The sequence below is a fragment of the Lissotriton helveticus genome, chromosome 1_1 (genome assembly GCF_964261635.1).
Source record: "Lissotriton helveticus chromosome 1_1, aLisHel1.1, whole genome shotgun sequence".
Taxonomy (NCBI): domain Eukaryota; kingdom Metazoa; phylum Chordata; class Amphibia; order Caudata; family Salamandridae; genus Lissotriton; species Lissotriton helveticus.
Genome location: NC_136057.1, coordinates 71,821,963 through 71,849,101, shown reverse-complemented (window position 1 = coordinate 71,849,101; position 27,139 = coordinate 71,821,963). Strand labels below are relative to the sequence as shown.

Below are 27,139 nucleotides of genomic sequence, written 5' to 3'. Positions count from 1 at the left end.
CAAGACTCTTGAAGTCATTCTGCTCTAATTGTCACTTCACTAGGAAGGGGAGAACAAGATGAGCGAGCAGAAAAAGCGTGAAGAGGCCAGAGAAGAGAAATAAGAGTGATACAGAGAGAAAACACACGAAGGGTGGAGATAAGTCATTAATAGATATCAGCCAAAATGTGAAAGAAAGAAATTTGTACGGAAGGGAACTAAAAGATGGCCAGGAAAAGAGATGTAATGAACATTATTTATAGATTGCCAAAAGTTGAATTATATGTTGGGAGCTAAAAATGTGATTTAAGTGCTACGTGAATGTGAGTCTTCAAGAGTTATAGTTAAGAGGTCCCAGGTTTCAACCGTCCTCCTTTATAAATGTGTTTATGCATATACTGCCCAGAGGAAGAGGTGTGGCACCGTGGCTAGGGTGACTGACTCCGGAATCTGAGGATCACGGTTTGATCCCCGGTGCCGGCAGCAGATTAGCCCAGCACCATGTGACTCTGGGCAATAGCTTGCTTAATCTTCCCGACGGCCCCCAGCGCCTAGAGACCCTTACGGGTGATTGTGCGCTTTACAAATGTGGATCTGTGTTACCTTTGTATCAAACATACAAATCCTAATAAATTCTTTTGGAGATGGCTCTTTCTAGGGTGCTTTATCTTTTTTTTGCTTTTGTCCCTCCTGGTTTTCCGCTGATCTATGTACTGGCCTAAGGACTTTGATTGCTTTTTACACTGCCATTCAGTGCCAAAGTGATGTGCTTGTCATATACATACTGGTGATTAGTGTATACATGATTGGCTAAATTGAGTTAGCTGTAAGTACCTTGTCTAGAGGTAAGACATATACCTGGTGGAGTGATGTGGCTAACTGGTTAGAGGCGGCAGACCTGTAAGCAGAGAACATCCCAAGACCAGGGTTCAATTCCCGACGCGGCAGGGTCGTGGACCCGGGTCAAAACGGACTTGATAATTCTCGCCTCAGTGCCTACTCTAACCAGGGAACACACTCGGCATCTCTGGGCATTAAGCTTGCCTCATCTCTACAACGGCCCCCCACAGACGCCGGGGATGCCTGGTTTCGCCTTGGAGATACCCAGAAAGGGACCATCTCACAGGGAAAACCAGGACGGGTTCCCCAGCGGTCTTCAGCGCCAGGATACTCCATGGAGTCGCAGTGCGCTTTACAAGTACACCCACATTTACATTTACATTAGGGCTCCTCCTGCTTGGGGCAGCAGAATTTGTTGTGCCACCCACAGAGGTAGTTGTTTAAATGTGCCACAGATTTGCCATGATGGGGCCTGTGTGTGCAGGTTACTGTTACTAGGCTCGGCAATTAAGAAGACACTTACCAAGGTTCTGCAAGTCTTTTGCTATATCTGAGTACTCCCTGGGGACAGGATGCGGTGTCGGGAAGAGGTAGGGCATATGTGTGTGTGTGCTCTACATACACTGGTAGTGAATGGCACTGAGTAGTGTGTTTGGTACGGTAGGGCCTGCTCCTCGTATTGGATTGGCCTGAGGGATCTGTGGAAGGCTAGTGAGCTGGATTTCCTGCATGCAGAAGAGAGTCAGTATAGTGTTTTATATCGATGAGTTCGTAATGGCGAACCTGCTCCGGTGGTGAGAGTGAATTTGACATTATGACGGTGGAAATACCACTTTGGGAAAGTGTGAATGTCTGTACTCATGGCTCTGTATTCCTATCCACCTATCTCCAATTCACAGCTGGCTGCTGGGGGATGGCTACATCTGTGCATTTTCTGATAAGACAGGTCTAAACTAGGGGCTCAAGGTATACTGTAGACCTCTCAGTCTGAGGGGCCTTCCTGTGTTGGTTAAGAGGGGGTGGGATTGGTACCTGCATTCCAAGTGGCAGGGTTGTGGCCTCACTGAAGATACTGATCAAGCCTCCCAGGGTAGGATGTCAGACATGACAACATTTAGAGAGGACCCGTGCATTTCAAAGGTGGCCTTTTGAGCTGATCTCATCTTCATAGGTCATTGTGGGTATAACCACTGGGGCTCTGCCTTTTAGGAGTTAAAGACGCTTAGGGGTTAGGAAACATAATACGCTGGTTCGAAGCGGGGACATTAACAAGAATACTATTGGAGCGGGGGCTGCAACTGATTTATCTGCAGACTTGTCGTGGCCTGGGGCTTGTTGTGCTCTAGGAAGGGGACTATCACTTGGTGGATTTTGCTTGGAGCTTGCTGGCCTGCAGCTAATTGCCAACTGTCATGGCCCAGGTCCCCAAGCACTCTCCATGGGCTGGTTGACTGGCCTCCAGTCAACGAGTTCCTATGTTTGTTATTCAGGAACTCTTCGTGGGATTTTATCTACACATTTTGTACAAGGCCGTCTAGAATACATACCTTGGTAAACTGTATTCTTTGCTAGTTTATCAACAGCGCTTAATATTTATCCATAACATGTTGGCATCTCCAGTACAATAGTTTTATCCTATAAATAATGTTCCATCCCCTTGGATGAAGAGAGGAGAATTCCGACAGAGAGGACTGTTCCGGAATGACAGCAGTGCCTGACATGCAACTCTGCGTAAAACTAAGTTTACACTCCACATGCAGACCACCTTACTGGTGCACAGACATAATATCGACTCCAAAATATCGTTTGGACAGAATATCGAGTCAAAAATATCGTTTGGACAAAATATCGACAGGACAGAATATCGACAGCCAAAATATCGTTTTTAAGGTAAGTGAAGTAATATCGACTGTAAATAATATAGAAAGTGAAAATATGTAAGTATATAATATAGATAGTAAAAAAATTCGTTTTTATTTTTAGGGTTCAGGGTCAGTTTTGGGTTTTTGGGTAAAGGGATATTTTTAGGGTTCAGGGTCAGTTTTCAGTTTTTGGGTAAAGGGGTATTTTTAGGGTTCAGGTTCAGTTTTCAGTTTTTGGGTAAAGGGGTATTTTTAGGGTTCAGGGTCAGTTTTCAGTTTTTGGGTAAAGGGGTATTTTTAGGGTTCAGGGTCAGTTTTAAGTTTTTGGGTAAAGGGGTATTTTTAGGGTTCAGGGTTAGTTTTCAGTTTTTGGGTAAAGGGGTATTTTTAGGGTTCAGGGTCAGTTTTCAGTTTTTGGGTAAAGGGGTATTTTTAGGGTTCAGGGTCAGTTTTCAGTTTTTGGGTAAAGGGGTATTTTTAGGGTTTAGGGTCAGTTTTCAGTTTTTGGGTAAATGGGTATTTTTAGGGTTCAGGGTCAGTTTTGGGTTTTTGGGTAAAGGGGTATTTTTAGGGTTCAGGGTCAGTTTTCAGTTTTTGGGTATTATTTTATTATATTTTGTTACTATATATATATGTTTTAATAAATATAAAATAATTTTTTTTTAATTAACTTTCATTAATTATTTAATTATTATAAGTTAATTTAAGTAATTTTAAGTATATTTTAGTAATTAATTATTAATATTAATTTAATTTAACACTGTTTTTAGTAAATACAATATTTTTTACAACTATATTTTTGTAAACGATATTTTTAACTCGATATTTTTGTACTTACCTGTTTGTAGATAGAAACTCGATATTTTGACTGTCGATATTTTGTCAACGATATTTTTGATGGTCGATATTCTGTCCCTCGATATTATTTCAGTGATCCCACCTTACTACATACACCATGTATGGGGGCTTAGACCAATCCCAGAGACCGCAAATATATCCCTATGCTCACAAAATAAGGGTAGAACTAGACAGATATATAATTTGCAATGGTTGGGATGTTTGTCCTATGCAGTCTGTTAGAAATTCAAAATACTTTGTTTAGTTGCATCTACCTAATTATTGCAGTACATTTGTTTCATAATAGACTTCGATAGTTTTAATAAATGTATTGTAAACTTTCTTTGTGTCTTTCTTATGTTTACTATGGGCATGCATGAGTGAGTAAGTGAATAACAAAAGAGGAGGATCCATTTCCACAGTGCCCTTGGGGATAGAGGGTCATGTTTGAAGTTGCCAAAATCACATGTTACTCTGGAAAGATTAGGAGTTCATGTGAGGTACTGTGAGCTAGCAGGATTTGGCCAACAGGGACTGACATTGTAGAGAAACTCAGGGGCATATGTAGGTAATTTTCGTTTTGCGATTCTCAAATTGCGATATTTAGGGAATCGCAATTAGAGAATTGAAAAACAAAATGTAGGTAGGATTAGCAAATCTTTTTGCAAATCCCACTTATTCCTTATTTGCTAATCTCAAATTGAGATTCGCAAATAAGGAATATCTACTCATTCATTGGGGGGGTCAATATACCACTTAATCACCAGGATATTGGCTGCGGAAAAGTTTGCAATAGCAATAACTTGGTAGGGAATGGGCACGAAGAAACCATGGGGCCATGTGATTTGAAGAAAGGAGATAGTGAAAATAGCGAGTTATTAGTGGATAGGTACGTGAATATCTGTACTATCGTTGATGAAAATCTACTCCCCATTATTAAATCTAGTACCCATTGTTTAAAAGAGGGACCCCCATTGATAACATTAGTTTCATGGAATATCGCTGGGGTTGGTATAAAAATGTGTGACCCTGATTGGAACATCTATATGAACACATTTGATATCTGTGTGCTACAGGAAACCTGGGCCACGGACCAGGTCCATAGAATAGGATATAGAACCTACCAAGTGGCGGCCGTCCCTTCAGTAAGAGGGCGAGCCTCAGGAGGGTTGGTAATATGGACCAGTACAACCATTGATGTGGGGGTAAAAATGTTAAATACCGATTCCTTAGATATACTTGGTCTGAAACTAACAACAAGAGATAAGAGGGTGATAAGCCTGATAGATGTGTACAATAGACCATGTCCCGCCAATAGGGAATCACCATGTATTGAGAAATTGGAAATGTTTATGGACACTCTAGATCAAGATGGAAGTATCATTTTATGTGGTGATCTGAATTGCAATTTTGAGCCAATTGTGGGGATGGCTAAATTGTACGAGGATGAGGATGTTGCTAATGGGATACCAGTACTGAATAATGGAACTGTTCCTGGGACCACATTAGCCCTCCAGATCACAAGGCTGGTCACAGGCCATGGTCTAAGGGCTTGCAATGGGCGCATGCCATCAGACTCCCCGAAAGCATTTACCTTTAGTAGGGGGAATTGTAGGAGCAAGATAGATTATGTTTCTGTTTCTTTTAATTTGTGGCCATGTACAAATGACTTAAAGGTTAGAGAACGCTTTGAGAGCGATCACTTTCCGTTGGAAATGAGTTTTTTGTCTAGTATGCTGAATGAACAAGGTGTTACTGAGGGTATACTTAGCCCAGTAGCCCCGTTAATTTGCGACAATGTCGTATTAAGCAATAATCGAAGGGCCGTCAAATGGGCATACATTCTTGAAAGAGAAGATCTGTTGGCTAACATTTATTCCACATTTGTGAATATATTCGAATCTTATAATGTGGATGAATGTACTCCTGGTGAATTCATTGGACTGCATAAATCCTTTTGTAAAAAACTGTTAGACCTTATCACTAAAAAACCTAGGAAAGGGAGCGGGTTGGTGAATGCAAAACCTGTAGGCAAACCCTGGTTTAACAGGGAATGCCGAGCTGCCAAAACCGACCTGATTAATGCAGTAAAAAGTAAAGGCTCTGTAGAACTCAAAGCAAAAAGGAAAAGCTACAATAAGATAATAGCTGCAGCCAAAGCATCCTGGGATGAGGATTTATGGTCCAGTATGTTATTAGCTGCAAAAACAAAAGATCACAGGCAGTTCTGGGAGTTAGTAGCCAATGGGAACAAACCAGATAAAGGTTCGAGGGAGGTTTTCTTAAACGAAGCCATATGGGTTGATCACTTTACATCATTATATGCAGCCCAAATTATAGAGGAAAAGCTCCCAGAAAACCCAAATCAAATACAAACCCTGGTAGAGAATGAGGAATACCCATTGGTTATCTTTGATATACAAGAGACTGAAACAGCAATTGCTTCTGTTAAGCAAGGGAAGGCCCCTGGTCTGGATAAGATCCCTGGTGATCTTTATAAGCATAATACTGATATCTGGGCACCTTACTTAAATCATTTGTTTAATGTCGTCGCAGCTGGTGACCATATCCCTGATACATGGGATGGGGCAGAAATTATCACTATTTTTAAAAAGGGGGATAGAGATGAGCCAGCGAACTATCGCCCCATTAGTCTTTTAGATATAACACAGAAAATGTATGCCAGGCACATTTTAAACCGCGTAAATACGTGGCTGGAGGAAAACATGGTTTTATCTAAGTATCAGGCAGGGTTCAGGGAAAAGACAGGGACCATCGATCAGATATTAAGGCTATGCTGCCTGTATCGGAAATATGTCATCATCCGCAGAGGTAATTTATATGTTACCTTTGTAGATTTACGAGCAGCATTTGACCTTATTCCTCGTGATTTACTGTGGAAATCACTGAAAAAGCAGGGGTTCCCAGGTGACCTATTGAAACTAGTGATTGGGTTACACCAGAATAACTATGCTAGGGTAAGATGGGGCCCAAATGGTGAACTCACAGATCCAATCCCTATCAAGAGAGGAGTGCGCCAAGGGTGCGTGCTGGCGCCTACACTCTTTTCCCTTTTTGTTAACGATATTGCAGTTTATATGGAGAATTGTGACAATGACTCACCTCGCCTGGGGGGGAACGAGTTCCGTCCCTCCTCTTTGCGGATGACACGATTCTCATTTCACAAACACCACGGGGCCTACAGATCCTATTAGATAGTTTCCAGCAGTATTGTATCACAAAAGGGTTAGAAATTAATATAAAAAATACTAAATATATGGCTCTTAATCCTCACAAAAGTTTTTTTTTAAAACTAACGCTGAATGGAGAAAAGCTTGATTATGAACAAAGTTTTACTTATTTGGGGGTACTATTAGATTCATCATTAAATTGGAGACCCCAATTAGAAAAATCTAAAATTGTGTTCAAACAAAATTGTCTTCCGATACTGAAAAGACATAATAAATGTGCAAATAAGGCAGTTACCCCAGCATTAGAGCTCTTTAGATGCAAGGTCCAGTCAGCAGTTTTGTACGGGGCAGAACTCTGGGGACCAGTGTGTAGAAAGACTTTTGAAATCTTGGAGAACAAGTTCATAAGGGGATTACTAAAGGTTCCTAACAACACTCCATTACTACCCCTACTCCTCGATATGAACATACGACGCACTGATCTACATGCAATATTAAGACCGTTATTGTTATGGATCAGGTTGTGGATTACCCCTGAGTTAATTGAATATAAAAATGGACTGGTTGAATTTCTGAAATTAGATACTGGTAATAAGATTTCTTGGTTTAAACATGTCAAAACATGGTTAACAAAATTGGGTCTATCCCATTTTTGGAGCCAGCCAGAATCTTTGACCGTGTCCTCAAAGAAAATAGTCAAACTTTCTTTTTGGGCCCTTGTGAGCCATGCCGCAGTATACGTTGGAGCGCATGGCCCCATAACGGAAAATTTTTAATGGTAAAAAATGTGGCCCAGTTTGAAATGTTTCTTGATGAGATTCGGCCACCATTGGCGAAAACCTTGTATCTAAAATATAGGTATGGCATACTAAGAACTCGGGAAACCGAGACAAAATGGGGGAAAATTAGCAACGATAAATGCACTTTATGCACAAATAATGTAAGAGAAGACATTTTTCACATTCTATTTTTTTGTTCATGCTATATAGAAACAAGAAGGAAATGGATAGTGCCATTGTGCCGTAATATCGGATCAACTTCGTATAAGGAAGCTGGTAGAATATTAATTACGGACACTAGTCAAGTAATTGTGTTTGGCATCAGTAGATTTCTCTTGGCTGTAAAATTCATTAGACAAAAATTGTCTCTGCCATTTTAAGCGTATCTAGCGAGAATTGTTAACTGGCTGTTATAATTCAATTTAATGCTTTTTTTAAATATTGTAAATATTTTAACAATCTTTTTAACCATATTTATTGAAGTGTGTTTCAAGCCCCAACTTACGATTTATTGTAATTGTAATTGTAACTGTGTTTTGTATCGCGCCAAATCACCGACAGGTCTCAAAGCGCTACTGACCAAGTACAGCAACAAAGATGGAATGAAAGTACGTGGGTGTCTGATCTAAATAGCCGATTATTGAGATGGAAAAGCGTCCCTGAAGAGTAAGGTTTTCAGGGACTTCCTGAAGTGGAGGAGGTTAGGTTCTCTGCGAAGCGCCTCTGGTAACTTATTCCAGGTGGTAGGGGCCTGAACTGAAAAAGATCTGCCTCCTTTAGTTGTTAACTTGAAGCGTGGGCAGGATAACAGAAAAGATCCGGACGATCGCAGGGCGCGCTTTGGTTCGTATAGCTTGAGCCTTTCTTTTACATAGGCTGGCGCCTGTCCGTGGACTGCTTTGTGACAGATACACATACTCTTGAATTCGACTCTCTGCGCTATAGGCAGCCAGTGTAGCCTATAGAGCAGAGGGGAGGCATGAGACCTCCTCGGCAATCCAAAGATCAAGCGTGCTGCATCATTCAGGATAACCTGAAGACGATTGATGGAACTCTTTGGGAGGCCGAGGTACAGCGCGTTGCCATAGTCTATTCTAGACACTATGGTGGCTGATACGATGGTTTGCAGCATATTTCTCGAGAGCAAGGGGGCGAGTTTACGTAGTTGTCTGATCAGGTTGGTACAGGAGCCAACTACGGTGGATACTTGGTTGACCATCGAGAGTTCCTGGTCGATTTTCATGCCGAGGCTCTTAACACTGGGGCAAGGCTTTGGGGTAGGCCCTAACTCTTGTGGCCAAAACAAATCATTCCAGGGGAAGTAGAGGTGGAAACTACAAGCACTTCCGTCTTATCTGGATTGATTTTCAGCAAATTGGACGACATCCAATTCACTGTAAATCGTAGAATGTCTTGGGCCAGGGACTGAGCCGATGGAGTATTTATCTGTGTAGGGTTACGGTAATTATTTGGTTATGCACCAGCACTTTTCTTGACTGTGTATATTTTTTGTACATCTGTCGATAATAATGTGGTCATGTTTATTATGTATTTTGTATATCTTTTATGATGCAATTGCAACGAAATAAAGAATATTGACTTGACTACTCATTCATTCCTATGGGCTAGAAGGCCCATAGGAATAAATTGGAAGACATTCTCAATTTGCGATTCTCAATTAGAGAATCGCAAATTGAGAATGCAATTTCAGGGTTCTAAGTGTGTCAATAGGACACCCTTTTGCACCCCTGAAATTAACATATGTGCCCATGTGGCCCACATACATGCCCTAAGGGCATGTATGTGACCCACATGTCACTTTTGAAAATGCCGAAAAGGGCATTTTTTAAAAAAATTGCAAAATACCACCAACCTGAAGTTGGTGGTATTTTGCGTTTCCTTAAGCCAATATTCACACAAATTGTGTGCTTCCTATATTGCATTTAAGGAATCGCAATTTGCGATTCCTTAAATACAATAGCAAAATAAGGAATAGCTAATTTTGCGATTACTTATTTTGCATGTGGGTTTTTGTGTGCTACATAGCACACTGCCCTAATTACGATAGCAAATGCTGAAATTCTGCGAATTTCAGCACTTGCGAGCGCAATTGGGCTACCTACATATGGCCCTCAGACCCTACACTCTGACGTCCTGTCATCCTAACACACAGTTCTGCTTTACCAGCGCAATCTGTGCAACAGGTTCAACCATTATGACATTACGGTGTGGTTATCTGATTATATTATTCTACTCCTACCTAACACTACCTATCCTATTGAAAGCATTATTGGCCAGATACCTTGGAATAGCCTAAACTCCCATACATGACAGTCATGTATCACAGCGCCAGCCTGTGTAGAATGGTTAGCATCCATCTTTTTGAGACATTTGTCATTGAGTGTAACATAGAATGCATATGATACAATATTTTTCAAAGAATATATGTGATTTGACAATGCAGTCATGCCATTGTCCACAACAGCCAATGCATTTTCAAATTAATCCTGTTAATTTGTCTTAAGTGTTCAGCAGGGTCCTGCTGAGAAGTTTTCTGCAGTTCATTGTAAGTGGCGTATATGAATCTACATGACCTAGGACCCAAGAAGAAATCTTGTAAATCCTTGTCATCAGAAAGGAAATATTAGATGTTCCTTAACTGCAGATAATATGGAATGTTGTAACCATTGCTGTGTTGAAGCAGGTTCGGGTTATCAAAAAGTAGAACAGCGAGGCTTGGCAGTCAGGAACAGTTTAAATTAATTAAACAATAATGGCCTGGAATTGCAGCCACATCTCCTACAGCTTTGTGCTGGAATTCACTTTGCATTAGGTACATGTCATGCTTTATTCTGCACACCCGGTGCAATAAAGTGAAGCTTGTCCCCCTTTGGGCAGGAAATTCTGGTACAGTGGGTCATAAATATTGTTTGTAGATACTTTATTCCACTCTTAAAGAAGGGACCATAAATACCAACAGGATGTCACATTTTGAGGTGGTCCAGGTGTGTTGTGTTTGTTATCTAGGGTAACGCTTACTGCTATGCATTGTTTGGGCTTTATCTGATGAGTGTAACTGACTGGCTGCTCTGGCATCGTCCTTGGCCGGAGTGCATGCTCTCAGATATGCATTTATTTGTGTTGAGTGTGTGTATCTGACTTGTTTCTTTAGGTATTAGATCCTGGGACCACCTGTGATTTTTCTGTTGCAATCTTCCTGGTGTGTTTGAAGCTTGTTCCATGTCTGGTGTTTCCATCACGGTAAGTGCTAGAGATGAACAGAGGACAACCGTGTTATGTTGTTCTAATAAAGGGTCACTATGGGACCGTAACAAGTGTTTTATGGTGATTTAGGTAGTGCAGGCAACAGTTGTTCTCTGGTGGGCTGGACTCCTAAGAGCGGGCCCTTTCTATAAATTAATCCGAATCGGACATTCCCTCCCACAAATTCAGTTATTTACTACCCTAGCTGTTTGTGTCCGTGTCTTGAGCATGGACGGTACCTGTTTCTGGCTTGTGGTGTGAGTGTTTCCCTTGACATTGTGTGTCCTAATCCGTTTTTTTCCCCCTATTTCCAGGTTAGCCTTCTTCACGCAGGCCCGTATTGGTTGCAGGGTGCTGCACAGCAAGAGCAAGATTGCAACCACTGGTAACGAGGCCTTTCATAGGCCTGCGATCCACTTTGGTACCCAGGTAAACAAACCTGTAAAGCATTCTATGTTTGGCTCACCTCCTTCGTTAATCATGATCTGCTGTAGGTTGTACAGTATTTGGAAGGTGATTGACAGTGTGTCATTGTCCAGGTCTTTCATGGGGATGAAGTTACAGCACACTGTACCTACCTTAGCGCATACGCCCCCTTCCATAGTGGTATTAAGTCCAATACATACCGGTGCTACATCACAATGAGGCAGATGGTACACATTTCTTCTTTGCGTTTAGGCCAGTTTCAGTGGTGTTCATCATGTTCAGCAGTTCCCACCTGATGATCTGCAGCTATCTTGGCGCATACTCCCCCTTCCATTGAGGTATTAAGTCCAAGACATACCTGTGCTACATCACAATGAGGCAGATAAAACAGTTTTCCTTTGCGATTAAGCCAGATTAAGTGGTGTTCCCACCTGATGATCTGCAGTCACCGACCCGCCACTATTCTGATATCCACGACCGTGTCCTGGATCACAAGCTCAGCTTCTTATTCCTCATCGAAACATGTCTCACTCAATCTACATATGTTGAACCTGTTTGGCCTCTCCCTCTAGGATATCTCATTCAAAGACGCAATAGACCCTGTGGCAGAGGGGTTGGTATCACAATAATTCACAGTACCTATATTAAGTGCATTCTGTCCCCTGGCCATATTTAGGACTGTGAAAGAATGCCATTTAAACTGCATTTTAGCGAAACTTTTACATTTTCAAGCTATCTGCTTGATAGAAAACCAGGCACCTCTAAATAATACTGGGAATCTCTAATAGAGTGCCCTATATTGTACTCAATTAATCAATCAATCAAATAACTTTATTTGCATTTGTTGAGCGCATCAAAGTACAAAGAAATATCACAATACAAATTGATCAAAAAGCATTTAGAATCAATAGTTAATTAATTATTTTTAAAATACAAATATTTACAAGAATCCTTGCCACTAAATCTAACAACAATTCATTATGGATGTATAAAAGTAATAAGAACAAATTATTACGAGAATCCTTGCCACTAAATCGAACAACAATTCATTATGGATGTATAAAAGTAATAAGAACACTTTATTATGAGAAGCAATTTAAAATGATGCCACGCGTATGTAAACACTTCCTAATCCTGTGTCAAATTCTAGTTAACATGTTTAAAACCATACAACAATTCATTATCAGTAATTGGGCATTGACAATAGGCTAATGAAAATGATCAAATAAAACAACCCCCCTCTCTAATGAACTTTTCCTAGTCCGAATTGCTGAGTATAACACATTTGCAGTCATAAAACAGATGAAAGGGGTTTGTAAGGGCTGAAGAGTAAGAAAATAGACTCAGTTTTGTTAACTTAGGGAGAATGAATTTTTTTCTTTACATTTTTATAAAAACAACAGAAGAATACAATATGAGACATTGTTTGAGTAGACAAGCCATCACAAGGACATAGCAATAGATGATTTAGTTAATGTTCTTAAAATTCAAATCTCATCCTTGTTAAAAGATATCGATGAATGTTGTTAGAGACAAAGGAGAGATATAAATCATGTCGTGTGGGCACCCTACGCAGTGTCTGGTAGAATATAACCGTGACTTTACTTTTATTATATTGCCATCTTTCTAACTCACAATTATTAACAAAAGCTTCTCTTAAATGAGTTTTGGAGAAATATAAGCATTTAGAGGGTGATGTGTACAGAAAAGCGAGGCCCAAATTTGTGAAAAACTTCTTGACATATGCTAGCCAAGGAATTAATGGCTCGGTCAAGGTTGATTATATCTTTTATTACCGCTTGTGATTCAACATAACCGTGTCCCTTTTCCAAATACGCAACCATAAGAGGAGCGGGGCCAGTTTAATCGAGTCAGTAATAAAAGGGAGTTTGAGTTCTTTGTGGGCAATCAGATTCGAGCAAGCAAGAGTAACTGAAAGCAGCTTTTTAATGAACTTATCCTCCACTTTCTGCAGAGCACCCAATTCAGCTGTGCCCCATATTTCTGCTCCGTAAGGGGCTATGGATTTTGCCAATTAAACTTCTATCATTTCTCTAATTTAATTTTGTACCCAGTTTAGAGGCACATTTCCACAGAGCAGCTATGCTTCTTGGCGCACAAATTAATTCTGTTTTCCACCATAGCAGACCAGTTAAGTTGAGAATTGAAGAAGAGGGCTAGAAACACAAGCATTTGCAATGCAAAAGGTTTTGCATTCACACGAGTCTGAGCTATTGGCACTGTAAAATGACAATGCCTTTTATTTATGTTTTGGGTTTTAAAACCTTAAATAAAAGGCATTGTCATTTACAATGCAAATAGCTAAAGCTCTAGCAAATGCAAGACCTATTGCATTGCAATAAAGGGCCTTTTCGACCGCTTGTTAGATTTTAAAAATTGGAGGATGAGACCGGCCTGCGACGTCTTCAAAGTAGTGATAAATAGTGCAGGGAAAAAGATGTGTAAGTATTGTAAATTACACAGACACGAAGTGTGAAGTGAGAGTTGCATATAATCCAAGCTATAAACAATAACAAGGCACTCCAACACCTTTTGCTCTGTGATTACATTTCCATGGCTCAGGAGGAAGAGCGGGGGCTATTTCCTGCACTCTCCGGGATTTTGAGTGTGCAGTGTGATATTGCGTAATGTCATTGCTATCTTTGTCCTAATATAAAACACTCCTGCTGTTGTAGGGCCCTGGCTTCACCTCCTGGTGAAGGGGGGGCTGTGTTTTATGGCAGGCATGGAGGGAGGGAGGGATGGTCTCGGCTGCAGCTCCGGCCTCGTACAGTGCCCCTGCTATTACTAGATAGCGAGAGAAGCTGAGGTGGTGGTATTGGTACTGGTGGTTGTGGTGGTATTATTGGTGGTGGTGTTGTTAATAAAACAGGCTTTTGAAAACAATCGGCCAGGTGGCTTTAATACAGATGATATGTAACACAGATGTGCTTTTGTCAGCTTCCAATACTCAGTATGGTGGGTGAGGCATTTTTTCAAGGTTAAGAAACAGAAAAAGTATATTGTTACATTAATGGAACAGCTCTTGGATTTACCGGGAAAGGCACTGCCGACTCCACATTATTTGAGGTCAATAGCACATTTGTATCCTAAAGTTGAACCAAATGCAGGAGATTAGTAGTCTATACTTATATATGGGCTCAGTGCATGTCCAGGCCCAGTACTCAGTTTACATCCAAACCAATCACTTTGAAAGTTATATGTCGGCATATCGCCGGCAAAGAGCAAAAGTAGATACACTGACACTTGCTAAGCACTTTACTCATTTTTCATTGTCTTCATCCACACATAACTGTTGTTTTTGAATTGCTTACTTGTTTTCAACAATTTTATAAAGCAAAAAGCAGATTCAAACTCCAAACGTATACAGTCATTCAATGCAGGGTCATTGGGTAGCATCCACTTACACATCAACAGGAAATTAAATCAGCATATTCCACCCACAAGGCAAGCCATGGGTGTTTGCTAAGCATTTTGATACAGACTGTTATTCTTAAAATAGAATGGACATTTTGAGGAAACAGAAAACAAAATCCAGCAGCAATGCAAGGTGCATGAAGTCTAACAACCTCTCAAAAAATTAAATTAACATAGAACCCTATTTGTGAATTCCTTTATCCTTCCAGAGTGGGTATGGTGCCACAAAACTGGGGTCGTAATATTGTCGGATGTAAATATTGTGCCTTGTTGATTCAAAACCCTTGCTAAACTGGAGTAATCTCTAAGAGGTTTACTGTATGTCTAGAGATGTAAGGCGTACACAGTATTTGTTAAAATACCCCTCACAAACCAAAAGGGCCCTTGGTGTCCTGCTTCATTATCGGGGTCTTCCCGCCCCGCTGCGGGACGGGGCGTGCTGGGACTGGCGACTAAGCTGGAGCACTTTAAGTTTGTAAGTGCTATGTGAGGTGTATTTTTAGTGGGAAACAACCTTTACAACGCAACTTTTACAACGAACTACCATTACAACGAAATTTTTACAACGCAAAAACTTTTACAACGCATACCATTACAACGCAGGATTTTACAACGCTAGTACTTTTACAACGCATACCATTACAACGTAAGTATTGGTAAGTATATAATTATTTTTAAAATATTATATGTTTGTGTTTTTGGGTATGGGGTATTTTTAGGGTTCAGGGTCAGTTTTGGGTTTTGGGGTAAAGGGGTATTTTTAGGGTTCAGGGTCAGTTTTCAGTTTTTGGGTAAAGGGGTATTTTTAGGGTTCAGGGTCAGTTTTCAGTTTTTGGGTAAAGGGGTATTTTTAGGGTTCAGGGTCAGTTTTCAGTTTTTGGGTAAAGGGGTATTTTTAGGGTTCAGGGTCAGTTTTCAGTTTTTGGGTAAAGGGGTATTTTTAGGGTTCAGGGTCAGTTTTCAGTTTTTGGGGTAAAGTGGTATTTTTAGGGTTCAGGGTCAGTTTTCAGTTTTTGGGTAAAGGGGTATTTTTAGGGTTCAGGGTCAGTTTTCAGTTTTTGGGTAAAGGGGTATTTTTAGGGTTCAGGGTCAGTTTTCAGTTTTTGGGGTACAGGGTTAATTTGTAAAAATAAATTAAAATTATTTTTAAATTAAATTAATTAAATAAAATTACATTACATTTAATTATATTTTAATAATTTAAATTAATTTATATTTTAAAAAAAATTATATATTTACCAATATTTACGTTGTAATGGTATGCGTTGTAAAGGTACTTGCGTTGTAAATTCCTGCGTTGTAATTGTATGCGTTGTAAAAGTTTTTGCGTTGTAAAAAATGCGTTGTAATGGTAGTCGTTGTAAAAGTATGCGTTGTAACGTCATACATCCATTTTTAGTGAGTGAAGTAGGGTCAGAGGTGAATGGCAAAGTGATGTTAAAAAATACCTGGCCTTATGGATTCAATATAACTTTATTGGCCATAGACTGGTACTGTGGAGGAGTGTGGCTCAATGGTTAGAGCGGCAGACCCTGATGCAGAGCTCTGACATGGGACCAGGGTTCAATTCCCGCCTCGGCGGGTCTTGGGCTCAATTTCCTCGGACCTGACAATTCTCGCCTCGGTGCCTATTCTAATCATGGGCACCACGCTGCAACTCTGGGCAATAGCTTGCTTAACCTCCACACCGCCCCCAACAGCGCTAGGATGCCTGGCTTCACCCTGGGGGTGCCCAGGAGTGGACACTTCACAGGGAAAGCCAGGATGGGTTCCTCAGCGGTATGAGTAATAGCGCCAGGAAATCGCTTGGTGACAGTGCGCTCTACAAATACCTTGACATTTACATTTACATTTACCGTTAAAAGCAGTGTATCGGAGAGCCAATGCTATTAATGTGCTGGTTCTCCTGGGGATGTCAACATGTCTCGAAGCTGTGGAAGCTTCTTCGTTAGGACGGAGTAAGATCCCTCTGTCACTCACTATGTTGCTATCAATATGTGAAAAATCTATACAAGTGGTTAGAAATACAATACCTATGTGGTACAAATATATGTTTTGTTTTAGCTCTGTCAGTATTTCTGAAAATAAGCCTGTAAAAAAGAGCACAGTTACTTTACGTGCGCCTCCCAATGCGCAGGGACCGGTCACCTAAGGAAGGAAAAGGTGACATATAGTGACTTTGGTTGATAGAATATCCTACAGTTAAACATAGGTGCTGTGACCTGTTAGGGTAAAGGGAGAGACAATACATAAAAGAACAAACACATAAAACAGAAAACACACACTCTATATAGTGAATTTAGAGTAGGCTGTTGCTAGCTGAAAAAAATATTGATGTGAGTTTATTTGGAAATCAAGTACATACTAGAAACGTAAGGAGTCAATGCCCCATGAGCCTTTGGGTCGAGAGGTAAATGAAACTCTCATCTGTTGGTTTGGAAAAAAGGAAAAGGAGAAAAACGCAGAGTCTTAGCTCTTATTTGGGGGGAGAGAGAGTCTTTTAATATAGTCATTTTCAGGTGAAAGGCAATCATAATTGTGGTCAGGTCCCTCCTCAAACGGCTATGCCGTACTTACATGAAGTTGTGTAGTCCTCGTTCCCTCTCTCTCCCGCGGCTTCCGTGGTTGGAAGTTTGGTGGATTCCGAGTGAGGACAGACATGTCTATCTCGGATTGAACTCTGATTGCTGAGCTCTGATCCCCAGCTGTGTGAAGAATCCCCCCGGCCAGAAGTGGGCAGTGTATGCATCAGGTGATGTATTGAGTTTTGTGGGTATTGCCATTGTGATGTGAGCCAGTGGCTGTGATCGTTTGAGTTGTTTCTTTGTGGTGTGGGAGGTGCACTTCCAGAGTGATCCTCTCCTCTGTGTATATATCTTTCTGATCTCTTGCAGGACGTCCAGTGTATCTTATCTTATATCAGTTATTGCTTGTTTATTACTCAGTATTATAGTTTGCTCAGTTATTGATTCATGCCTTTAGATTACAAGTTTGCTACATATATTTGAATCTAATGCATTTGGTATCTGAGATAGCCTTTGTTTAGAGAGTATTATGTAATAAACCCCAAACCTTATTCTAAAAGTGATAGTCTTTGCATTTTGTTAAATAAAACCCCATTTCAAAAGGTGCTGTCTGTTTTGTGTTGAGGTCTTGCTGTGCCAGGGGTGGTAAGAAACACTCAAAAGTGTATATTATTCAAAGGTGCAGTGGTATATTTGCCTCCCAGGTGGGAGTACAGGGGTTGGGTGTGGCTTATTGGTGAGAAGCCACATTCAAAACAGACATAGAGCCCAGAGTGGGGTGTACAAACTTGTAATTATACTATTTGCAGTTTTATATAACACACCGCCAAGATTGAAAACGATTAAGAGTGTTTGCTTTTTAAATGCTAATATTTCAAGAAGAAATTTGTTTTTGCAAGTCTGTAGCCCACCTAAAATATCCAATTTCTAGAACAGGTAGTTGCAGGTTCTCAAAAATATGCCTGATGACTTTTTTTGGGGAGCTTAATATAGCTTAAACTAGAACTGAAGGTATCAGAGCCCTTTACAGGAGCAACAGTTGCTTACAGACGGACACATTTTTTTTTTGTTATGCATGGGGAGATTAAGTGATTTGCCCGGAATCACAAGATGTTGTACATCCCTGAGTCTCGAACTCAGCTTTGAGCCTTCACTCTAAATGTATTTAAAGAGGCCATCCATTGTAGAGATAAAAAAAAGGTTCACTTTGCCCAATTCTGCATCTTTATCAATAGACCTTCCAGAATGTTCCTTTGTTCGATGTAATCAGTTGGGGTGTGGATATTCAGTGTAACATAATTCACCGAATAGCCCATTTAATGCTTAACCAGGCCTCACAGTTTTTTGTGGGTTTACAAGCTCTTCATCAGCAGAGAGCCGACAGAAACTAGAGTGCTGCAAGGCGGCACCGGGATACAGCATAACACTTCCTGCACAAACCAAGTAACCGGTATTACAAATTATCAAAAAAATATTCACCGGGAGAAAGCAGAATATAATACTGATTTATTGACTCATGTACATTAGACTGAGCTTGGTTAGGACAGACTTTTAAGCACAGCTGCTAGTATAGAATCACAAAACAATAATCACTTCAGATGAAGGAGCCATTTAATAAGACGTGGTGGAAACTGAAAGACAAATGATGGCACCTTAGCATTAAAAGTAAAACACAACAAGTTTCTAAAAAAATAAAGCGACCACCTAATTTATATTGCATGGGTGGTCATATGGTGCCTACTTCATTAACAACAGATGGTGACTAGAGTCATTTCATTCATTTCAATCCGACCCCTACCCACACCACATCTTCAACAAAGCCGACTCCATCATCGCCCCCCAGCTCCGGAACATCATCAACAGCTCCTTCGCATCCGCCACCTTCCCGGAGAGTTGGAAACATGCCAAGCTGAGCGCCCTCCTGAAGAAACCCACCGCGGACCCCACGGACCTCAAGAACTTTCTCCCCATCTCGCTCCTCCACTTCCCAGCCAAAGTCATCGAGAAGACAGTCAACAGGCAACTCTCCACCTTCCTCGAGACCAACGGATCCCTCGACCCATCACAATCCGGTTTCCGAGCAAACCACAGCACCGAGACCGCTCTGATCGCAGCTACCGACAACATCAGATCCCTGCTCGACAACGGGGAAACTGCTGCCCTCATCCTCCTAGACCTCTCAGCAGCCTTCGACACCGTATGCCACCGCACCCTGATCCAGCGCCTCAGCAACACCGGAATCCAAGGAGCGGCCCTGGAGTGGATCATCTCGTTCCTCGCTGGAAGAACCCAGAGAGTCCGCCTCCCCCCCGTTCCTATCCGCGGCCACCGAAGTCACCTGCGGCGTCCCGCAAGGATCCTCACTCAGCCCCTCCCTCTTTAACGTCTACATGAGCTCTCTCGCTGCCATCGCACGCCAACACAACCTTAACATCATCTCCTACGCCGACGACACCCAGCTGATCCTCTCCCTCACCAACGACCCTGCCACCGCCAAAGCCAGCCTCCAGGAAGGAATGAAAGACGACGCGGAATGGATGAAGATCAGCCGTCTGAAACTGAACTCAGACAAGACGGAAGGCCTCATCCTCGGACCATCCCCTTCCACCTGGGACGACTCCTGGGGGCCCCCTGCACTGGGCTCCGCACCCAAACCAACGGACCATGCACGTAACCTGGGCTTCATCCTGGACTCCTCCCTCACGATGACCAAGCAAGTCAACGCTGTCTCGTCTTCCTACTTAAACACCCTGCGCATGCTCCGAAAGATCTTCTGATGGATCCCCACCGAAACTAGGAAGACCCTTGTCACCAGCCGTCTGGACTACGGGAACACCCTCTACGCCGGAACCACAGCCAAACTCCAGAAAAGCCTCCAGCGCATACAGAACGCTTCTGCACGACTCATCCTGGACATCCCTCGCCACAGCCACATCTCTGTCCATCTGAAAGACCTGCACTGGCTCCCCGTCACCAAGAGGATTACGTTCAGACTCCTCACCCACGCACACAAGGCTCCTCACGACATGGGCCCGAAATACCTCAACAGCCGCCTCACATTCTACACACCCACTCCGTCCCACGAATCCGCAAATCCACCACCGGAGGAAGATCCTTCTCCTACCTGGTGGCCAAGACATGGAACTCCCTCCCCACCCACCTTCGGACGACCCAGGACCATCTCTCCTTCAGAAAGCAACTCAAGACCTGGCTGTTCGAGCAGTAGCGATATCCCCCCCCCTCCAAGCGCCTTGAGATCCTAGCGGGTGAGTAGCGCGCTCTACAAATTTGCTGATTGATTGATAGTCTGGATCGATTTTACCTCGCAAAGCAAAAGTTGTTTTGGACAGCCATGGGGTTTGTGTATTGATCGTGTGTGTGTGTGTGTGTTTGTGTTCAGAAAAGCAACTATATTTTTAAATGTTTTGAGAATGGCATGTTTTTTGTGTGGTTCTACAGAAAACATTTATGCACCTCTACCCCCCGGCTTCTGACATCGACCCGGGTGTGGCTGGTTGATCTGCATAGGTCTGGGCTGGTATGGGGTATGTGCACTGCGGGCAGGAATGTGCAGTAGGGCCAGACAGACACCGTCTAATCCAGAGGATTTTCAGCCCAGGCTAAAGTCATGTCTGCATGGCTTGCTCTCGCGCCCCCGTCCATCCACGGACTCACTGACCCTCCATCAGACTTTTCTGGCTGTTCAGATCAAGGCATTACTTGTCTTTAATGACTGCTTCAAAATCCTCAGTAGGTAAGATGTCCTGGAAGTCCTGCTGCTGGTGCTTCTGTTGCTGTTTTGCAGCTATCGATCATGGTGACTGCTTTTTGGACCAGCACGGGAGAGAGGGATGCCAGATTGCAGAGCGACCGTTTCTCCAGATTTCGCGAGCCCCGTGGTCCAGAGATGTTGCAGTTATGTGTTGTAGCAGTAGGAGGCAGCCATTACCTTCGCGTTCCCAGCATGACCTGCACATGTGGAACGAGCATCACGATTGCTTGTTGCAGGACAACAATATCCATGCTGATTGGCCAAAATAGCTTCAGAGGTGGGGAGAGATTAACAAGGTTGGTCGCAGGAGAGCTCTTGTCCTTTATTGAAAACGGTAGCTTTCTAATTAGGCTTTTTTGTCCAACTTAGAAGCGTTTTAGTAAAGAAAAAATCTTATGTCCTAATCCTCTGTTCCATAGTAACACTTTCAGCAGTAGGATGCATTTCGGAGAACTAACGTGTACACGCAGTGTAGACGGCATAAGTGTACCATTTGCGAGTCTATGCAAGTAAGTAGGTTGATATTTTAAATTTAACAAACTCAGTACTCGCATGCATCGTGTTCCTGGCAGCCACATGGGCTGCTGGTCAGCTGTTGTAGGGGAGGCGGGCGGGTCGAAGCCAAGCTCAGCGGCTGATCACTACAGCTGGAAGAGACTTTTTCCGTTGATGAAGACATGGGAGGGGCTGGAGGGGGAGCAGATGCTGCTTTGAAGCTTCAAATAAAATTATAGTGCGGCGCTTGGAAAATCGGCATCGCCATTGTCCCAGGAGGGCACGTTGTTATGTCTGCAGTAGGACAAACTCATTACAGAAAATAGAGCACGCTCCATGTAACAACCAAGTAAAGGGATAGTAGACACTTTCAGACGGTTTTATAAAGCTCTATACGCGACATACAGATCACAGCCCATAGACTTCACCCCTTTTTTCGAGGACACCACAATAGCCTGGCTGGGAGATAACCAAAGAGAATTCCTCCTTACGCACCACGAGGACAAGGAGATCATATCTGCTATAATGCATCTACAATCTGGCAAAGCCCAGGGTCCGGATGGCCTCCCGGCCGAGTTCTATAAAACGTGTCGCCATTTACTCATCCCTGTGCTGCGACATGTGTTCGAAAAAGCACGAGAAACGGGCATACTGCCTCATACAATGCGAGAAGCGCTCATAGTCTCCCTGCCAAAACCGCGCAAGCCGACCTCGCAGTGCGACTCCTACAGATCCCTCTCCCTCATCAACGTTGACTCTAAGATCTTAGCGAATTGATCTCCAATCGCATCAACCCCCTCAAGACGGTCCTGGTCCTCCCTGACCAATCTGGGTTTGTACCAAGCAGAGACACGTCTCATAACCTGCGCACCCTGTTTGCTATTCTGGAGTTCTGGACTTTTTGGTTCCGTCCAGAGGTGTCAGGGATAACACCCGAAGACCCCGGAGTTCCACCTGTCTCGGTGCACAAACAAACAGAAACACGGGCTTCTCGATGGTGGCGTCAAAGACCAAAGGTTTATTACTGCAGGGACACAGAAGTCACAGAAACTACACATGGGCAGTGTCTAGGAGCCTGTTCGATTTGTACAAAGAGGGTTGCTCCTTATATACTAAATATTGGGCTTCAGGCAAATTCTTTACATGTTACCACAGTTCTAAACATTCGTGTCTTAAACAATAAATATTTGGCGTTGCACAGGGATCGTCAACAGTATCTGATGTCAAAACATTACAAATGAGGGGTTCCCACTAGTCCATCATAATCCCATGTCAATTCTTCATTCAAGACCCGGACCGCCTCATCGTAAATTTCGTTACCTCCCCCTAATAAAGGCCCAGAAGGAAAGGAGCAGAGCCAGGTGTAGAAGATAGAAAGACAGGATAAGAAATGTTTGTGGGTCGTAAATGGGCACGGTTACCAGCTTCGGCCGCCTAATCATGATCAGGCCAACGAACACAAGAACCAGTATAGCAGGACTGGCCTCAGGCTGGGGAGGCAGTTCTTGCCGAGTCATGCTGCTACAGCGTTGCTGGCCTAAGGTGCACGTGTCACTAGCAAGGTGAATCGCCGGTTAAAGCCTACGTGTCCCTTAATGAAAAAGAGGTCATTGCGTGTCCATTGACTATGTGAGGGCAAGGAATACAAAATGGCTTCCGTGTTCTAAGATGGATGCCACGGGTAGAACACAAATGTGTTGGTAACAGGAGTGCTCTTGCTCGTAGCATAGCGAAAACACCAGGATATAGTAAATGGATCATTTGCGGTTCATTGATACCAAAATTATGTATTTACGACAATGTTACAAACACGAGTAAAATCGTCACGGAACCTCAGACCCTCCTTTTGCCCTTACATAGGCAATTACTCAGTCTATATCAGAGTCAGAGTCTAATTCTATGCTCATTAGGTTAGTGACATGTTGTTGTATCATCATCCTGTCTCGTGCCTTTTCTCCTAATGCAGGTGGTTTTCTGAAACAGGTTGCAGCACAGAGGCTACACAGAGCGGGACCACATTGGATAATAAGACAGCACGAGAACAGAAATACTAGGATGACACCAATAACCATCAGAACCTTCCATCCCCACGCTGATACCAGAGTCCAAAACCACTCCATGAAGGACCAGTTTCCCTTATCTACGTGTATAGAGTCGGAGATCTTATGAAGCTTAGAGATTGCTTCATAGACTGTTGGAGCATTATTTGGAATAAAGACACAGCAGCTCGATTGGATCATTCTGCATACCCCACCTCGATCTGCAAGTATTACGTCTAGAACCATACGGTTCTGCAACGTCATGAGACGATCCGCCTGAAGCTCAGCTGTTAAGTTACTCAGGGCACCAGCAGTTTCTGTAATAGTAGATTCAACTACCCGTGTTAGTTGACGAAGGTTTCTACTATTGGCCATAGGCCCCCAAAACGGAAGAAAACCCTTGAAGAAGTCTCCAGCTTCTTGACCAGCGGTATCTTCCTTGCTGAAGACACCTCTTGCTACTCTGGTTTTGTGATAATCTGAAGAAGCAGTGTATGTCGGGGGTAACAATCGAGCAATATAACATGAACCTGAAAAGTCAGCAGGCAGCCATGTATATGCTCTGTCCTGACAAATGAAGTAGGTACCCCTAGCAGTCAGAAAGGCAGGGGAGGAGTTAGACGGAAATACGTAAGTCTCAACGCACTCACTCCTCCCTAGCTGAGCTCTCGGATTTCTCCCATTTCCTTGCAAACAGACCTGACCTCGGTGAGGCACGACCCAAACTGAAGTGGAGCTTTTACGCTTGCTTTCTCCCAAACTAAGGCGATACTCTGTAGAGTTCCAACTCAAATACACCAGTAATTCATCTCTAGGATAAGATGGAGTATTATTGACGTCTTTAATCATATCAATAATTCCCTGGACTAAAGCTTTGTTGGCTGAGTTGTATTTAGTGGACCGTGGTGGACGCGGAGGATAGGTCTCAAGGGCATATGAAAAAATGGTCTGAAAAGCCTGAAATGATCCATTATAGCTGAAAGGCAAGACTAGATAGGGAATGCCTTTATCCATAGTGTGAGGTATCAAGCCACACACCCAGCAGTCTGTAGTATTAACTATCAGTTGGTGTTGATGCAAGAGCTGTACAAATGTATTGTTAATAAATTCTGAGCGTCGAGCTTGTTCGTGTTCAGGAAATGAGTGAAAAGAATGCATAGAAGAAACCGTAGAAGTAGTAGGATCAAGGGAAGGTACTGTAGTTACTGGCATATAAATCAAATGTACACCAAAGACGATTCCACCCACCAACGTTATCAAAACAAAAAATGTAACTGCACATTGCATTAGAAAGCATTTGCTGTGTAGTATTCTGTACAGTCTATTTCTGCGAACATAAATTACATTTTCTCGTTGTAGCTCAGGAAGCTCCATCTTCTACGACCGTTCGCGACCACTGATGATGTGTACGTAGATGAAAATGCCTCTATCAGCCCTGGGAGTTCCCAGAACTAACAGAAAGATCGACCTTGTGTCGGACCCCCGCAGATTCAACTAGGCACACAGCCACGACCCTACGGCTACCCAGACGGCAAGGCAATTTTAAAACAAAAAGAAACAATACAAAGTATTAGCAAACTTCCTGGCTGGAGGCAATGTATAGCAAATTCAAATCTGAAAATAGGCAGTTTCCTGCTTTATTTGTCCATATTGCGAGAACGTAAGTTGTATCTCAGTTTTGCAGGAGCTGTCTGATCTGGAAACAATGTATTTTCAGCTGACGTTGCAATGTTCACGTTTGCAGATGACAAATGTTCTTTTGGTACAGATGACAAATGTTCAGGGTTCAAAAGAGCAGTTTCAGGAGGAGAGTCAGAATTTGGTGAATCCGTGATCAGTTCTGCATCGCTGAAAGGTATGAACCTGGGGATTTGTTCCGTTTCAGAGGCACCGGTTCCTTTCTTTACCCAGTTGTCGTAAGGAAGTGGCAGAGGCACACGTTTAGCATGAGTCGTATGGATCCAATTTCTCCTTCCGGCCACACGAATAGCAGTTCTCGTTGCTAGCAGGACTTGGAATGGGCCAATAAATCTGGGCTGAAGGTTTTTTGTTCTTGCAAAGTTTCTGATGACCACCTGATCACCCGGTTTCAGCTGATGGCCTGGACTCTCCGGTGGCTTTGGCAATGCATCGAAAACCTGTTGGTGAATAAGACTCAATTTAGCAGTCAAGTCGAAAAGGTAATCAATTAACATTGGGTATTCCAGCTGCTTAAATTCTTTCGGTCTAGGTACCCCCCAAACATTTGCAGGACGGCCAAAAACTATTTCGTAAGGACTAAGCCCTACTCTAGAATGTACAGTTGCTCTTGTTGATAGCAAAGCCAGAGGCAATGCGTCTGGCCAGGACAAACCCGTGGATGCTTGTATCTTAGCGAGTTTCAGTTTAAGGGTGCCATTGTAACCCTCGACTAAACCCGCGGACTGGGGATGATTCGCACTATGAAATTTCTGTCTAATCCCTAGGCCGGCACACACACTCTGCATAACTTTCCCTACGAACTCACTTCCGTTGTCTGACCATACAATCCGTGGCATTCCGTATCTGGGGAAGTATTCTTTAAGAAGAATTTTGGCAGTGGATAAGGCAGTATTGTCCTTCAGTGGGTATGCTTCGATCCATCTGGAGAAAGCACAAACTACCACTAGGACATATTTCAGATTATTGCAACGATCCATGTGAATGAAGTCTAGCTGGATCACCTCAAAGGGGCAGGAAGGAGGAGCGAAGTGACCTGCAGGTGTGGGGATTCCCTTGCCAGGATTATGCATCAAGCATACCATACAATTTCTCACCACTCTCTCTGCACACTTACTAATCCCGTTATTCTTCCAGACCGGAGCCAATGTGCGCTGTTCCATGTGCCATCGTTACTACTGCAAGCACATACGCATCAGGCAACATCCAACGCTGTTGTTCCGACAAGTCAATCCAACACCCACTCGAGTCCAATTTACCCGTGCCCTCTCTCCATGCAAGTTTTTCCTCCTCAGTCGCCTCTTTCTGAATTTCCTTCACGCTTTCCACTGTGTTCTCACACATTCCAGACTCAGAAATCCATCTTGCAGACGTTGCAACATACATTCTACTCATCATATTTCTAGCTGTCTGTTTTGCGATCTCATCAGCAAAAGCATTCCCACGACCCACATCATCCGTGATTGCTTTATGAGCACTGCATTTCACAATCGCAACTTCAGTCGGCAAGGTTAGAGATTCCAACAAGTCATTAACTAGCTGACCATGTTGAATCTTAGTCCCATGGGACGTAATGAAACCTCTTTCTTTCCACAAACGGCCAAAACTATGGGCCACGCCGAACGCGTACTGACTATCTGTGAACACATTCACTCTCTTTCCCTTAGCTAAAACGCACGCTCTTGTTAGCGCGATCAATTCTGCAGCCTGGGCAGAATTCTGACTCACTCTTGCAGTCTCCACAATCGTACTCAAAGTTGTTACTGCATAAGCAGCAGTCACATCACCATTCTCCAATTTGAAGCAAGACCCGTCAACATACAACGTGCCATCTGGTTCTGACAACGGAGTGTCTTTTAGGTCGATTCGTCCTTTTGTTTCTTCCTCAGTTCTGAAACAACAGTCGTGTGGTTCGGAATCACTCGACTCTTCGCTAGTCGGCAACAATGTTGCTGGATTCAATACATTGCATCTTTTGATCTGAATATGACTAG

General features: G+C 42.8%; 1 pseudogene across 1 annotated transcript in view; it reads left to right on the top strand.

Annotated features, from left to right (window-relative positions):
• The window catches only part of LOC144829073 (uncharacterized), a 136,527-nt pseudogene that overhangs the window by 90,681 nt on the left and 18,707 nt on the right, over nucleotides 1-27,139 (top strand). The window contains exon 2 of the transcript XR_013610593.1: nucleotides 11,067-11,181. The product of XR_013610593.1 is annotated as an uncharacterized LOC144829073 (transcript). The remainder of the gene's footprint in view (nucleotides 1-11,066; nucleotides 11,182-27,139) is intronic.